General features: G+C 44.0%; 1 long non-coding RNA gene across 1 annotated transcript in view; it reads left to right on the top strand.

The window, feature by feature from the left end:
• Positions 1 to 5,612: 5,612 nt before the first annotated feature.
• Positions 5,613 to 12,684, top strand: part of LOC138569181 (uncharacterized) — a 120,266-nt gene continuing 113,194 nt past the window's right edge. The window contains exons 1-2 of the long non-coding RNA XR_011303168.1: positions 5,613 to 5,687; positions 5,806 to 5,942. This is a non-coding gene — a long non-coding RNA (uncharacterized lncRNA). The remainder of the gene's footprint in view (positions 5,688 to 5,805; positions 5,943 to 12,684) is intronic.

Genomic DNA, 12,684 nt, shown 5'->3' on the forward strand with positions numbered 1-12,684 from the left:
AGAGGGTGACGGTGTCGGTCTCATCTGGTTGTGCCATGCCCAGCCTCTGCGCAGAGACACACCAAGTCCAGGCTAGCTGGAATTGGATGCTGGGGGCACCCTGGGAATCAAATTAGGATATTTTCTCCCCTCCCTCTCCCACAGGTGCGCAGCGCTCAATTTTTTTTTCTTCATCTCAGCGTCAGGCCCTGGGCGCAATCGTAGCTCTGTTAAGCTAATGGTTGCTAAGCAAGGCTTGACTCGAGGAGACACACTGGCGCCTGTGCTCACTCGCCCGCTGCCCACGCAGGCATTGGAGCTTGCGATTTACTTCAGGACTGCTGCTTCCTAGTATTCATTGGCACATCCCCCACAGTCGGCCTGGGTGTCAGGAGCTCGAGAACGTCCAGTGCAGACCTAGTCTGCAGACACAGTGGCACCCACCGCCGAGCTTGCACGTTGTGCTTTTTTAAACTAGCAGTTTTGATGTTTTCAACAGGGGTCTGTCCCCTGTTGAAAACAACAAACAGTTCTTAAAAAGAAAACAGCTAAACCGATGCGCTTAAAAAAAGAAAATACCAGCTAAACCGAGAGGTTGCAGGAGGTCGGCAGAGGTCGCAAGTTGTGACCACAGAGGTCGCACTTGCGACCTCTGGCGACCCCCAAATGACGTCCCTGAGCAGGCTTACCAAACAAAAGGCAATCCTCTGCACGGGCCGCAGTGTGAGATGAACCCTAACATACTGGGACTGTTTATTTATACCCATCCAAAGAGATCATGTTCTTTCCGCCAAGGGCCGCTTGCGTGGACTGTATGCGGTCACATCAGCTCCACCCCTCACACATGACAGCAAAGTAACCACAGGTGTATTTGATTACGTGAGGGAACTTAAGATAGTATAGACGGGTAAATACTGTACATCTCTGTAAAGAGGGGACTCCACATCAGCCAGATATATCGGAGGACTCCTCTTTCTATCGAGCCATACAAACTATGTTTAGCGGATAAAATGATCCTGCCATTAAAATACAAATTCGGCAAACGGGGCCGCGGTTCTATTATGCAGGCCACACATACTCTTGTAACAAGACAGAGTGAGTGGACAAAAGGGGGGGCTACAGCCAATAACAGAGCATTATAGATATACCGGGAAAACAACAGCAGAGCCTAAAAAAAAGGAGCCAACTGAAGGCACAAGGGGCAACGTGGCACCTACAAGCTACTGGCCAAAGCAGGCGAAATACTACCCGTATTCAAGGATTATGTTAAAGGAGAGAGTGTTCCACTCCACCGATAAATTCAAACCTTGTTGTGGTGTTTTAAGGGAATATATCCATCGTTGTTCACATAAGGCCAATTTTGTTTCTCTGTTGCCTCCTCTCGGGGTACTTACAATTCTTTCAATGACGAACCAAAACAAATCGGTGCATTTATGTTTTTTTAGTTCGTAATGGGCTACTAATGGTTTATTGGCCACTTTGTTTTTCAGGAAGGATCTCTGTTCACAGATATGTTGCCTGACCGGCCTGGTCGTTTTGCCCACATATAGTAACGAGCATGGACATTTAATGCCATAGACCACCCATTCTGAGGTTCAGTTGGGGAAAGTACGTAATTGCCACGGTTTTCCATTGAGATCAATGGAGGAGAGGTATTTTGTAAGTTTGCAAATGGAACAACGTCCACATTTGTGATGGCCTATTACTCGTGGAAGGTTCCAGAGTGTAGGCTGTGGTGTAGTACTCTGTGTAATCAGATACGTATGCACTAGTAAGTCCCTATAGTTCTTCTGCCTCTTAAAGGCGAATCTCGGGACAGTCGGGTTAAAGTCTGAGGTTTTAAGAAGTGCCAATGCTTTTTCACTATTCTACTTAGATCATTACTAATAAGACTGTATGTCGTGACACAGGTAATTTGTCATCCTTAATAGTCCTATCTGGAAAAAGACATCTTTCACGATTAGTGTGTTGTGCGTGTTTTAAAGCTTGATGGTCTATTCTGCTCGGGTAACCACGGGATTTTAACCGAAGTTTCAAGCCTTTCCCTTCATTTATTTATATATTATGTTGGGACAATATGTCTCACGGCCAAAGGGAAGCTCTAAAATCACTTCAGAACTCCTCCTCCTTCCTTATTAAACCAGCTGATAAGGGGGGAGGAATAGTCCTGTGGGATACAGTGCTTTATGAAACAGAAGCACTAGTACAACTAAGTAACCAGATGTTTTACAAAATACTGGATCGCGATCCCACTCCCAGAATCAGAAATGAGATCAAAAGCCTCATGGACCATGCTTTAAGAGAGGGTTGGAGCTCTGTTAATGAACAGAGTTTCCTGATTAATAAGAATCCATTGATTCCTGCCTTTTATCTACCACTGAAAATACATAAGAATAGGCTAAAACCACCAGGTAGACCGATTGTGTCGGCCCTTAACTCTATTCTAGAACTCCTCTCTATTTATACTGATTGGTTTCTGAGGCCTTTCGTGAGGACAATGAAATCTTTTGTCAAAGATACTACGAGTATGATTAACCATCTATCAGATCTGGTGATTGACCAAGAAGATCTACTTGTCACCTTAGACGTTACAGCCTTATACACTAGTATTCCACAACCTGAGTGTCTAAAGGTAATGGAAATGGTTCCGAACAAACGCACAACAATTCCGGAAGCGGTACCCACCAATTTTATCCTCAAATGCATACGCCTTGCATTAACAGAAAACTTTTCTGTTTGACAGTTCCTTTTTCCAACGGATACACGGCACAAGCATCTGCGCCACTTTCGCTCCCGATCTAGCGAACCTATTCATGGACTCTTTTGAGGCAGCTTCCATCTTCTCTAAGAATAATCTGTTCAAAGGTAATGTGATAAAATGGTTCCGTTACATAGATGATGTTCTTATGATATGGAAGGGTGACCAGTCTAGCTTAAATCAATTATTTAAGGGGCTGAACGATCAAAATAGGTGTATCCAATTTACCATGTCTTCTGATCTTTGGCAAATTTCCTTTTTAGATATCTCAATCAAAAAGAGCCCCTCAGGACATTTGCTGACCACTTTATTTCGGAAACCGACTGACATAAATACACTGTTAAAATACAATTGTTTCCATCCGCTCAGTCTTCAGGATAATTTACCAATTGGTCAATTTTTAAGAATCAGAAGGAATTATTCCCCCATGAGCGATTTTATAAATGAAGGAAAAGACTTGAAACTTCGGTTAAAATCCCATGGTGTAATGCTCACCTGGTATCCACAGGGACGCCACCCGATCTGGTTGGACTGCCTTTGACCCGGATCCTTCTTCCTGGGTTCCCACTCTGCCAAGGATCTGATCTGGAATACAGGAGTTTTGGATTGGCTCACAGTCTCCTCTTCTCTGGGCCCACCTCCCTCGTGAACCCTCGGATTCCCTGTAGAGCCTTTCTCACCTTAGATTCGGTTATGGTGTGCTCTCCGTCCTGCAACTCTGTGCAGGGGTGCGTTGTGGTTGGGGCGCTTAGCAGCCGAGTTGCTTCACTGGCGCGGGCCGTGAGTCCAGTCCTGCTGCGACTCAGTTCTTCAGGTAAGTCTTTTGCTTGGTTTATTGGTCCTCGATTGTCATTGCCCCCGTTAATGTCTTGTATCTCCCTAGGTGCGGAAGAATGGTGGAGGCGCCGAGCAGGCTGGGGCTGTGCCTGAGATGGTAGGTGACTGCGCAAAGCGCGGCGCTATGTGCGCTTTTATGATGTGCTTACCTGTTCTTCTTCTTCACAGGTCGCCGGGATGTTGCAGATGGTGGCTGGCAAAAGGATGCGGAGCAGTGAGAGGAAAATGTCCGGCTCTACCGTCGAGTAAGTCTGCGGCAGATTGATGGAAGGCCAAGATGAGAATAAGCTCACAGCGACTTCTGTTCAGGTAAGCGTTTTTGCGAATGATGGTTTAACTGAAAATGAAAACGCTTACTAATATCGTCTTTCGTTTCCTTTCTTCTCTTCAGGTCGATTCCAGAGGGAGCGTCTGTCGTGATGCTGGAGGTGCAGGACACTGGAGTGAACAACAGATGCTGGATTCTCGCAGGTAAGGATGAATAATGCTGTTCTGCTTCTTCTCTCCACAGGTACAGGCCCGAAATGCAGAGATCAGACCTCGGTGAACATCATGCTGCGAGTGCAGAGTAACGCAAGCATGGCTTTTATAGTCAGTAAGCATCCCAGGTATCTTTAGGCCTGACCACACCCAAAAAGCTAGACCGCGTGGTTCAGTTCAAAAGCCAAAAGCGCCAGGCCTGACTCCACGAGAGCCTTTGGAAGCATGATTGGGCCCTTGGGGCCCCGCATGAGTACTGTGATGTGGTCCTGAGGATCCGAATGTTAGGACCAGGGGCTGTGGTCATGACACGTGGTTACCCGAGCAGAATAGTCCATCAAGCTTTTAAACACGCACAACACACTAATCGGGAAAGATATCTTTTTCCAGATAGGACTATTAGGGATGACAAAATTACCTGTGTCACGACATACAGTCCTATTAGTAATGATTTAAGAAGAATAGTGAAAAAGCATTGGCACTTCTTAAAAACCTCAGACTTTAACCAGACTGTCCCGAGATTCGCATTTAAGAGGCAGAAGAACTGTAGGGACTTACTGGTGCATACGTATCCGATTACACAGAGTACTACACCACAGCCTACACTCTGGAACCTTCCACGAGTAATAGGCCATTACAAATGTGGACGTTGTTCCATTTGCGAACTTACAAAAAACCTCTCCATTGATCTCAATGGAAAACTGTGGCAATTACGTACTTGCACCAACTGCACCTCAGACTGGGTGGTCTATGGCATTAAATGTCCATGATTGTTACTATATGTGGGCAAAACGACCAGGCCGGTCCGGCAACGTATCTGTGAACACAGATCCTGCCTGAAAAACAAAGTGGCCAATAAACCATTAGTTGCCCATTACAAACTAAAAAAATGAATACACCGATTTGTATTGGTTCGTCATTGAAAGAATTGTAAGTACCCGAGAGGAGGCAACACAGAAACAAAATTGGCCTTATGTGAACAACGATGGATATATTCCCTTAAAACAGCACAACAAGGTTTGAATTCATCGGTGGAGTGGAACACTCTCCTTTAACATATTCCTTGAATGTGGATAGTATTTCGCCTGCTTTGGCCAGTAACTTGTAGGTGCCACGTTGCCCCTTGTGCCTTCAGTCGGCTCCTTTATTTCGGGTCTGCTGTTGTTTTCCCGGTACTCCTATAATGCTCTGGTATTGGTCGTAGCCCCGCCCTTTTGTCCACTCACTCTGTCTTATTACAAGAGTATGTGTGGGTTGCATAATAGAACCGCAGCCCCGTGTGCCGAATTTGTATTTTTATGGACAGGATCATATTATCCGCAAAACATAGTTTGTATGGCTCGATAGAAAGGAGTCCTCCAATATATCTGGCTGATGTGGAGTCCCCTCTTTACAGAGATGTACAGTATTTACCCATCTATACCATCTTAAGTTCCCTCACGTAATCAAATACACCTGTGGTTACTTTGCTGCCGTGTGTGTGGGGTGGAGCTGACGTGACCGCATACAGTCCACGCAAGCGGCCGTTGGCGGTAATCACATGATTTCTTTGGATGGGTATAAATAGTAACAGTCCCAGTTTGTTAGGGTTCGTCTCACACTGCGGCCCGTGCAGAGGATTGCCCTTTGTTTGGTAAGCCTGCTTTTTCTGTCTTGAAAACACGCAACCACAATTGACAGCCACCCGTTTAGCCTGTAGCTATAAGCGGTTTTGACTGAGGGACATTTTCCATTCGTTTTTCCTGATTCAGCTCGGATAACCTTTAGGATCCTTCTTGAAACGCACGTAAGGCATTTACAGTGGTCGGCAGCGTGTGAACTTTGCTTTACTGCAGTTGTGGTGTTCACCATCGTGCCAGTAACTTGCGGTTTTTCTCCATGCAACAGGGTAAGCAGAATTTGTGGAACATGTGCGCTTACACAATTGTGTGCGATTCCAACTCCTTTATTATGTGCACTTGTGGGAAAGGTAGTGAATTCAACTGTATGCAATTGATATTTCGAGAGGCAGGGTCTCAGTCACATTTCCCTTTTATTTTAGGGGAGCACAGCCCTGTGGCAGGTTAACCCGTCCCTGTCCATGTGTTGATAAACAAATGCAAAAAACGACTGTGCAGGGTTAAATTTGCTCTGGAGGTTTCGAACACCGCATAATCTGCATACAAATTATAAAGGTTGTGCGCTATTTTAACACTCCCTTCTATATAACTTTGCCATTTTGAAAAATCTAAATTTGTAGCCTGATCTCCTTGTTTTGCAAGAATGGGCACTTTTGGGAATGACTAATCTCTCGTATTTTTTCATTCTGACACCCATACCCTGGGACCAATTTATGAGTCCCTGTCATGAGACGCATCATTATTTGTATAGCAAGCAAGGAGAGTGTGCCCCTCCTCTTGTTCCCCCCCCCCCCTTTCTTCCCCTGTGAGGTTTAGGTTAATGAATTGCCTAGGAATATACACAAGAGAAATGTGATATATGTGTTTTTAAGAAGGACTTTACACTGAATGTACAAAAAGAAATTAATGTGTTTGTCCATGAATACATCTTATTTAAGAAGTATTCTTATTAGTACTGCTATTGATTAGTTTGGTATTAATTGAATTAGCTGGAGTTACGAACAGCTTGCTTACCTTGCCCTTTTGTTACACTGCCTTTTGAAGCGATGTTTGTGCATTTATGTCTGTAGAATAGTTTTGTCTTCTGCTGTTCTGAATGGGTATTTTTTTTTTTAAAAAATAATGTAGTATTATCCATTAGGACCATTTTGAACCTATGAAATTATTCAAGTCTGGTGTTACATGTTTTTTTATATATTCTTGTAGAAGTGGTCATGCTGATCAACTTTTGGGGTTTTGAGTCATCTTTGACCTCTCTTGAAGGTGGCCAAAAAAGAAAATAACTAAAGACACTAGAGATAGTGTTGAAATACAAGATGGCCGAAACATGTCGAGAGTTATCTAAAATACCCATGTGAATCATCGGTGGGATTTTGATGCAAACAAAGTGTTATAAATGTATAGACTTTGTGTTGTTTACACCCCCTTCTATATTCGGTGCATACTGCACTTGTGTTTCTCTTTTATCAAAAAAGTTTTTAAAAATTATTTGGAGATTTGTCTAATTGTGTAATATTGTATTTGTGTGGCAATTGATGCTTTTTTTAATATATAATAATGAAAACGGAATCTATTTGTGTAACCAGCCTTGTGCCGGGTCCGTGATGTCTTATAGTGGTAATACCATGTGGTATTTGTCTAATCTGTAATTGTAGGTCACTTTGAAACTTTGGGGCAAGGGAAAGAGGACTCACCTTCATTTATTCTCCGAGTTTGTTCCCTTTGAACGGAAAAACCATAAGGATGTCGTTCTGGGTTTGTTGGAAAGCTTAGATTCTTAGCTTTAAAATGAAAGTCAAATCTTGCTTGATCCCTCGAGATAAAAAATTGGGAACCTTACCTGGTTTTGGTAACACAGACATTTCATTGATACATAAACCTTCACAATGGCAAACCAGCCTTTGAATAGTAGTGTGCATAGTCTGTAAACCTAGTAGCTCGATGTTGTGGCCACCATTGGTTCCTGGTGCAATAAGAGGTACATGTACTTTGTTTTGTGGTCCAGGAAACCATGACAAGTGTTGTTCTTAGTTTTCAGATCCTGAATCTGCAGGTAATCTTGTTGCAACAGCATCAATGGGGATACTGCAAAAGTGTTTGTGTTATCCTCAGCGTTGTTGCATCTGTTCAACTGGCTCTTCTGTTTCTGAACAGTCACATAGAGGCTTGAGTTGCAGAGGGACACAAAAAGGTCCAATGTGTTGAATACCATGCACTTCCTGCCTGTGGCTGGGCATATACGTCATTGGGCAAAATGGTTACTGTTACCTTCTCCGATACTGCACTTTCTTTTCGTTTATTTGAGGTACATTGGATGCAAAGGGACTGGCCTACAGACTTGCCCAAGAGACTGGTCTAACAGCTGAACATGCATGCTGCAAGTGACTTCAATTCAGCACTCCAACTACGTCAATGCCTAGTCTGGGATGCCCAATGGAAGCCCTTATTTATATATTTTTATGACAAGTTCATAAATCTGGATGATGAACCCTTATATAATGCCCCTCTCTTTGAATCCACCAGACCTCACTGAGCCAAGAAGTAAATTTGTTTTGCAAATTAAAAGATTTGAAAAATTAAAACTATATATATATATATTACACTTTTAGGAATAAATTAATATTTGATAGCACTCTTATGAATACGACAGTAATCTACAATGGATAATATTATAGTAGCACAATTCTTTAATTACTTAGGAATTGGTATAGAAAGGATAAGGTAGCAGAGAATACTTTGTATGGTTTCAATGAAAAGCAATGATGGAAAGAATGCAGCACAGAAATAAACTGATATGGTTTCAACAATAGATAAGATGATCACTTTTTTTCTTTATGACAACTCACTCCCCCACCTATGCAATATGAAGAGATGGAAAGGAGGGCACACAGGTTTTCAGGAATACAATCAAAAGCAGATCAGTTTCCCCCTAGCAAGCTTAGAGCAACTGGTATGCTTTTAAACAGTCAAAAATACTTTTACATGTGATTTGCAATGAAGTGAAAAATATGCTAAAAATTATTTTAATTTCCTATAGGAGATTCAGGGTAGGTGATAGCTACTTTGAATTAGTTCAGGTCAACACTAGCAATGATTCAGGAATGATTATCAGAGTGCAAACGAATTTCAGCAGTGGAAAGCAAGAAGCAGCTATTTTTACAAGTGGTGAAATTGAGCCAGATTGCAATTCGCGGCACTTTTTCTGAGTGAGTCTACCGCGATTACAGAAAGACCATGGTCTGGTCTTGGCACAGTGGTCTGGGTCTCTGGTTCCAGCAAATGTTCTTGGCAAAGAAGCAGAAACAGCACAGCCCGGCTGTTTTATTCTGATGTGCCCCTTGGAAGTCTGGGGTAAAATCAGTTTGCAAGATTGGAAGGCCAGCTGAGAAGAGTTCAGCTTGCAGTAGGCCCTCTGCTTCAAAGTTCTGGAATCAGGAGTCTGGTTTTCTTGTACAGAGCGTCCCACCAATGTTCAGGTGGTGAGTGAATCTGGAAGTTCCCCACTAAGGCTTGCCATCCTTACTTATAGCAGAAATTGCATCACCAAAATGGGTGTGTATGTGGGCATAACTAAGCCTGTCCCTCACAACGTATCATTGGCCAATTTCTCCTCTCTCCCTTGATTGGGGGAAGGAAATGGAGTGTCACCATGATGAGATATGTTTATGGGTCAGAGAATCCTCCCCTTGTCACTTTGCACACAAATCTATTTTTGATTCAAATGCATATTTATCTATGTACCATTTTCCTAATATTATATGTATGTCCAGTTAACATTTTCTGTAGCGCCAAACCATCCAATCCCAGTCTTTGTAAGATGTTGTGTCCACTTCTGACAGAATTCTGCCCTTTTCATCCAGAACACAATATCTAAATTTTTCCAGAATTTACACAAATGTGCGCAAGGAATATGGGCATCAGACGATGAAGTGTCAGATTTTTAACATACAGACATTTGGAGTAATACCCTATTTTCCGCTACTACCCCCCAGAACATACCACAGAGTCCCAGCACCTCTTAAATTGTGCACAGAAAAATCACAGGAATAATATTATTTATATAATTTTGACAATTTTGTACTATGAATTATCCATCTTTTTAAAATTATGCTCTGGCCCAGATGGGTGTGGTTAAGTCCCAAAGCACATGGGGGAATTTCTGGTTTGTCCACTTCCTCCAAGCTCAGCTGGCTCACAGAGGCAGTGCCCCTCCCAGTTCCTTCCAAGAGGAAGCCATTTACGACCTCCTGATTTAGCAATTGCTTTGAGCCAAGGGAAGTTCATTGTTCTGTTTCCCTGCAGTCCCAGGTACCCCTCCCCTGATTCAATCAAGAGAGGTGTAATCTCCTTTTGGTGGGGGCAGCAGAAGGCAGGCCAGGCCTGTGAATGCAGTTGCTGGGCAAGTTTCTACTCCTGTCGGGGGTAGTTGCCGGGCAGAATTCAATCCCTTTAAGCCAGACTTCAGCCAAATGTCACTTTTGTTCCAATTTTTCTTCATTCCAATCAAACTTACAATTTTTACACATGCAGCTAGAACGCTGATTCTAAGTTCAAAACTATGACATTTAAACAGTTGCAAAATATGTGACACTCAAAAGTAGGTCACTCATTTATTTTAAACATTTCGATTTTAGTGGCTTTAAATCCAATTTCACTTAAGCTGCTGACATCCACAGCTCAGCCAGTTTTGTTATGAACATTATTTTAGGCTCTTCATCTTTCCAGATTTTGTAGGCACACAAGACTTCATTCTACCAGACGTCTGCTGGTGTTCAGTAAGATTTTTGAATATCTTGCAATGTTTGAAATAGGCATTTTGAGCTTGCATTCAGAGAAACAAGGGTGATTTCAAAGCGCTTTTTGAGCTAACAGGCACTGCTGGTTTTCCTTTGGCACCACGTTTCACTCATGGCGCTTCTGGCCCATCACGCTCGCACTGGTGGGTGGCAGGTCAGGCGACCATTTTGGTATGTGCAAAAACTGTGCGGTTTTCCTGGATTCTGGCGCAAATGTGGGCTTTTCGGCCATCTTGGATTTTCTAAGCCCACAGCACCAAATGTTGCAGCATAATAACTCTAACATGGGTCAATACACCTGACAATGCCAAGCGATGTTGCAGAGCAAAGCACAGCTAGCTGTGGAATGCTGTGATGCCTCAGACTGCCGGGAATGAAGAGCCCCTCTTGAGAAGTATACAGCGATGAAGTTTCTGTCTGAAATCCCAAGGCTGCCAGAATACAACCTTGCATTGTGAAATGTACCTTCTTCCTCCTGTTCTGCAAAATGACCTGTTTGTTATCATATGTGCATTATACGTGCTGGTTTATGAGACGAGAATATATTTATCTACTCCATTGTACATAAGGATGAGCCAGGGCTGGGAGGGGCACAGCAGAATGCAGCCCTCCCATGCACTGGTGTGTGTTTGCATTACAGCCCATCTCTCTCTACTTATTTGTGTCCAAGTGCCGAGTGCCTGGAATGCCTCAAATATGACTGGAGTGTACAACAATACAACAGGTAAGTGAAAAAAGTGTTTTTTGCTCTACCTGTTGCGTGCTTGACTATGGGACGGGAGTCTTCGGGGGCTCTAGGAATAATACAGAGACAGTGCCTCAGAGTGCTGCAGTGATACAATACAGGACTGCAATCAGGTCAGAGCATTCTTAGCCACCTGTGATACAGTCGGAGCATCTGTTGTGGAGAGACGGTGCAGGGTTGATGATGTAAAGGGCACAGGGTAGGAGTGTGAGGTCGGAAGCATGTGTTAACCTGCAGGCAGATACCAGTTACAGATTATAGTTTGTTACAATATGGCATATGTCGGCCCGCTGACCAAGCTAGAGGAGGTGGCAGATCAATATAAATTGGAGTCGAGGGCAGTGTTGGAGAGGTTGAGGAGATGGTGGACACTTGGGATGTGGTCCTCCAGTCGGTAAAAAGGAATAAGGAGGTGGGGGTTGCCCAGGAACAGCGGTCACAAAAGATACCACAGTGGAGATAGTGCTGAACTACATGCAAAGCACAAAGACATCACAAAGGTGATGAAGATAGACAGGGATCAGAGTCCCTCAGATTTTGCAGTAATGCTTACCCAAACTTTCATGAGAGCCACAATATGGCGGCTGTTGCCAGACGAGATGAGGGTGGCCGAAGGGAAGGTGGATGTGGAGGAAATATTAAGGTCCACCCATTGGTGGGCATACATTCTGAATGCAGCTGATGATGCATGGCTGACAGTGAGAAAAGCAGTGCTGTTGAAGGAGTGTGAGGAGGAAGAACACACAAAGGGGCAAGATTGTGAGGTGCTAGCACCAGTGCCTGTGGGGTTTGGGGTGGATGACGCAGACCACTGTGGGGGTGGCTCTATGTATTTCCGAGAAAGGGGAGGAAGAGGGTGGAGATGCTGGCTGGTTAGGTACTGGGGGAGGCAACTGTGTGCAACAGAGGGGAGGGAGGACATTCTGGAAAAAAGTGGTGCAATGACAGATTTGGCTAATCGGTGCCTGTAGGGCGAAAGTGCCAGGGTACAGATATTCCCAATGGCGATGGTAACCGCTGCTACTAGGAGAACCACCCACATTCTGACATACACAGACAGGGTCCTGACAGCATAGGGGGGCGAGGGGAGACATTCCCGGAAAAGGGGCAAGAAAAACTGTTTCAAAAGGACGTGTGACCGTGCAGTGTGCACCTTAGACAGGGCAGTGAGCAAAATGCCAGTCGAAAGGGTAGTGTCAGGTGAACGCATGTCAGAGATTGACAAAACACAACAGGATGCTTTCAGGGCAGGTGTACCAGAGAAGGACATTGACAGGCCCACATATAAAGAAGGTGGTCAGTGTCAGCATGACCATATAGTGTTTGTGGGGTGGGGAAGAGCACAGTATGGTGAATTATAGTGGTGTTGGCTCTAAGAAGAAGATAATTCCATCTGAGTGAGAACGGCCCATGACCGCTAACAATGACCTACAGCCGCACCTAATGGCATACATCAAAGACAAGGGGTGG

The sequence above is a fragment of the Ambystoma mexicanum genome, chromosome 2q (assembly GCF_040938575.1).
Source record: "Ambystoma mexicanum isolate Mex_15411 chromosome 2q, UKY_AmexF1_1, whole genome shotgun sequence".
Classification (NCBI taxonomy): domain Eukaryota; kingdom Metazoa; phylum Chordata; class Amphibia; order Caudata; family Ambystomatidae; genus Ambystoma; species Ambystoma mexicanum.